Below are 5,000 nucleotides of genomic sequence, written 5' to 3' on the forward strand. Positions count from 1 at the left end.
GCCAGGAGACGAACCACAAGAGGCGGCAGCCAGTCCCCAAACACAATCCGGGGACCGGCCCACAGGAGGCGGCAGCCAGTCCCCAAACACCGGCCGGGGACCGGCCCAAGAGAGGCAGCAGCCAGTCCCCAAACACAAGCCAGGGACCGGCCCACAGGAGGCTGCAGCCAGTCCCCAAACACAAGCCGGGGACCGGCCCACAGGAGGCAGCAGCCTGTCCCCAAACACCAGCCAGGGACCGGCCCACAAGAGGAGGCAGCCAGTCCCCAAACACCGGCCGGGGACCGGCCCACAGGAGGCGGCAGCCAGTCCCCAAACACAATCCGGGGACCGGCCCACAGGAGGCAGCAGCCGGTCCCCAAACACCAGCCAGGGACCGGCCCACAAGAGGCGGCAGCCAGTCCCCAAACACCGGCCGGGGAGTGGCACAATTTCTAAGTCCTACGAGCCCCTGGTGACCCGACAATAGGACTTAGTGTAATTTTCCAAGTACTGCAAGCCAATGGTGGCCCGACAAGTCCCCAAACAGCAGCCCGGTTTTGAGCCACTATTGGCGGGCACAAGTCCCCCAACACTAGCCCAGTTCTCAGCCACTAGTGGCGGGCACAGTTCCCCAAACACCGGCCCGGTAATACGCGCACAAATCCCCAAACACCGGCCCGATAATACGCGCACAAATCCCCAAACACCGGCCCGATAATACGCGCACAATTCCCCAAACACCGGCCCGATAATACGCGCACAAATCCCCAAACACTAGCCCGGTATGACGCGCACAAATCCCCCAACACAAGCCCGGATTTCAGCCACTATTGGCGGGCACAAGTCCCCCAACACTAGCCCAGTATTCATCCACTAGTGGCGGGCACGATTCCCCAAACACTGGCCTGGCGCTGAGTTTATGGCCTCCGAAAGGCCCATACATTCAGACGGGTCCATATATTTTCAACGACAGCCGCAGTACCGCCAAAATCCATGCAGCGGCGCTGTATTTTTGGCCTCCGAAAGGCCCATTCATTCCCAACGGGGCTGCAGTAGCATCCTGCGGCCACGCGGGGGCAGATGTTGTGAGGGAATTACATCGTAGTGGACGGAGCGCCCATGTATTCCTATGGCCAATGCATTTCCAATGGGAGTGCAGTACCTCAAAAATCCGCTAGAAGGCACCATACTTGAGGGCCTGACGTTCCCTCAACACTAGCCCAGTATTCAGCCACTAGTGGCGGGCACAATTCCCCACACCGGCCCGGTAATACGCGCGCAAATCCCCAATTTTGTCTAATATTCCCAATGTTGTAAATGTGTTGTGCTAATCTACATCTGACAGAATTTCCTGTCTCTCCTATATATTTAATGTCACAGTGTTTAAACTTTATGACATATATACAGTTTTCCGTAGTAGGTGTGATTGTTTGTTTAATTAGGTAGTTTGTGTTGGTGACGGTGTTCCTAACTGTGGTGGCTTGTTTGTAGAATGTGGGGCCCTGCGTTTGTGTTATGTTGATTTCTGGTAATTTACTTTTTACTAAGTAGTCTTTCAGGTTTTTGTTTCTTTTAAAGGCTGAGATGATTTTGTAATCTTGGATTATGCTTGTGTTCTGTAGTGTCTGATTTATATTTTGTCTAATTTTTCTATTAGCAATTTGGCTAAATTCTGAGTAGGTACTAATTAGTGGGATAATTTTCTGTGTGTCTCGTTGCCCTGTGGTTAGAAATGTTTTACGGACCTGCCTGAGGAAAGATCTTGAGTATCCTCTTGGTCTCAGTGCCTTGAAAAGGGTTTGTATTTTCAACGACAGCCGCAGTACCGCCAAAATCCATGCAGCGGCGCTGTATTTATGGCCTCCGAAAGGCCCATTCATTCCCAACGGGGCTGCAGTAGCATCCCGCGGCCACGCGGGGGCAGATATTGTGAGGGAATTACATCGTAGTGGACGGAGCGCCCATGTATTCCTATGGCCAATGCATTTCCAATGGGAGTGCAGTACCTCAAAAATCCGCTAGAAGGCACCGAACTTGAGGGCCCGACGTTCCCTCAACACTAGCCCAGTATTTGGGTCAGGTGCAATCGACATTTCGTTCTGTGTACATTGTTACACAGAATGACAATACAAGGAAATTATTATTATTATTATTATTATTATTATTATTATGTATTCAGCCACTAGTGGCGGGCACAATTCCCCAAACACTGGCCCGGCGCTGAGTTTATGGCCTCCGAAAGGCCCATTCATTCAGACGGGTCCATGTATTTTCAGCGACAGCCGCAGTACCGCCAAAATCCATGCAGCGGCGCTGAGTTTATGGCCTCCGAAAGGCCCATTCATTCAGACGGGTCCATGTATTTTCAGCAGGGGTCATCATTAATTGATTTTTGGAAAAAAAATTAATATTTAAGTGCGAAAAAATTAAAATTAATTTTTTTGCGGCAAAGCCAATTAATGGGTATTTATTGGATTTCTAGCCATTAATTGGTAATTTAATGGTATACTAGCCGTGTCAATATGGTCGAACAAACTGGTCCCTTTAATCTTTACTTTTAGTACAAAAAATATCTTCTGAGTTATTGGTGATCACATCAGCTACCGTCATGTTGGGGCTTGTTTTATAATTATAACTTGTCGATTCCTCCTAAGTTAATATGCGAATTGTCGGAGCACTAACTGAGGTTAGATGAACAGTGAATGATAGAACATTCACGCCAACATTATCATGCGCAGTAAGACACCTTAGTAATAAGAGGTTTTGCTATTTATTACACATTCATTTATGAACAAAAATGTGTACAACATAGAAACATCGGAGATAGTGAAAATGTTAGAGATTTTCATTAGATGAAACGATGTGGGAAACAAATTCGCTGTCCCAGAAGCGGTTGTTAGAAAACAAAAAAAGTTGGGCTTCTAGGCAATTTGTTGACAAGTTGTACCGTTCATCCGCATAGGCACGTCCGGCAGCACTGAAAAAGCGTTCTACTATGTTGGAAGTTGGCAGTATAAATGTTGTATCGATAAATTGATCAAAGGTGGGCAGCATCATGTTCAGGCGGCGCCGTTTTATCAAATTTTGGCCGAAGGCCATATCCGATGACTCATCTATTGGACTTTCATCGACCGGTGCAGTTTCGGTGACTTTGAGAGCCTCCACTGCTTGACGCTCTTTTGCCGTAAGTTGACCATGTTTTTGGTTTTGAATTTTCACAATAGCCCTCTCAAACATAGGCGCTTGAACGATTTCGGCGTCGGGGCTGAGGTGATGGGCCATGGCAGGATGGGACGACATTGCAACATCAAAGAGGTACCTCGCCTCTGCGACTGTCAGATCTTCTTGCTGCAAAGTAAGCGTCAAAGAATCCAACTTGGCCAAATCACCGTTGAGTTGAGTGAGTTTATGAACATCCGCTGCGTTGAGAAGTAAATCCATCACCCTTGGGTCGGTGGTGAAAACTTCTCTTGCAAGAATTTTCTGCAGCTCGAAGAACCTGCGCACCATCTTTGCCGTGCTTGACCACCGTGTCTCATTTCTCGTCAACGGTCGAAGGTCTGTGTACTCATCCAGTAGTGCACTAAGCGTGCTGTATCTCAGGCGAGCCATCAAGGAGTTCAACTTACAGAGTACCTTAAAAAAGTAAAAGCAGGAAATAAGAAATATGCTAAATTTGAGCAGCTTAAAATCGCCTTGCGTAAAATTCCTTTGATAGAAGGCGTGGCCGCGTGGGGTATGTGAAAAAAATATTGTGGAACCGCTGTGACAGAGTGCACTCTGTCTTCAATATAGATATTGTGAGATATAAGTAAGCAGCATAGAAAAGAAGTTCACCTTTTCGTAGGGCTTCAAGAGTTCTTTGACAGCGAGGTTGAAGCGATGGGAGGCGCAGCCGACCAGAGGAACATTGCACTGCTTTGCAATGGCTTTGTTCACCTTGCAGTTGTCGCCACAAAGCGCCACCACGTTGGCTATAGACTTGCCGTACCTGCTAAGGATGTCTTCGATGAACACCAGGTGGTTTTCAGCCATCTGTGCCTTGGGATCCAAAAGTGTTGAGAAGCCGAGGAGAGCACTTTCCCGACCGCGTGGGCTTATATACGAGGCGAAAACGCCAACGTAATAATCGGAAGAACAAGTCCATCCGTCGAATACCACCGCGAATCGGGATGGCAGATCGAAGGCGATTTTCTGTCGCACACCCTGTGTCACCAAGGCCAAATACTTCTTTAAGGTGTTTGTGCAGATTGGCTCCGTATTGCTGATGTCCCTGATGGTAGGCCGATCAACAACATTGAAAGGCTCCAGGTCGATACAAACCAACCGCAGCCACTTGAAGATTCGTATTCCTTTTCGGCAAACGGTTGAAGGTGACGACAGGAAATTTTCTATCGATCCAGGATTGGATGACTCCTGCTTCTTTGCATCACTTTCTTTCTGCAAGTGCTGACTTTTAATGTGGCTTTCCAAATTGCTCCAACCGGTGTTGCGCCGTTGCATGCGCTCGGCGCCACATGAGCAGCGCCATTTGCCGTTGACGACATCAATCTGTGTGAAGTACTCTCTAACCATTTTTTCCTTCGGTCCCATAACCGTGCGAAGATTACAATTAATACAGCGTAATAGTAGTGGTGTACAACATGTGCGTATGTGCATCCACGACGTACGTGCTTGAGGCAAAACGTGAGCTAATCAACAAGCCCGATTTTGTCCCGACCAATAAAAAGCTGCTTTGCAACCACACTATGTACGTACAGCTACCGTGTTTCCCCGAATATAAGGCCGGCCTTACTTCAAAATCATCGTCAAAAATTGAGGTTTTGAAATAAAAATATGTGCAAAAGTAATACATTTTCGCTAAAAATTTCTTAGAAAAGCATTGCCGTTGTTAAATAACGTTGATATCTACGGTTTTCATAGGTAATATGAGCCTCTTATTTGCAGGAAGGTTGAATTTCATTTCTCATAAAAAGCTGGGCCTCATATTGGGGGAAACACGGTAGCTTACGCGTATG

Source organism: Urocampus carinirostris, chromosome 16 (genome assembly GCF_059441175.1).
Source record: "Urocampus carinirostris isolate Australia breed hairy pipefish chromosome 16, RoL_Ucar_1.0, whole genome shotgun sequence".
In the NCBI taxonomy this organism is placed as follows: Eukaryota; Metazoa; Chordata; class Actinopteri; order Syngnathiformes; family Syngnathidae; genus Urocampus; species Urocampus carinirostris.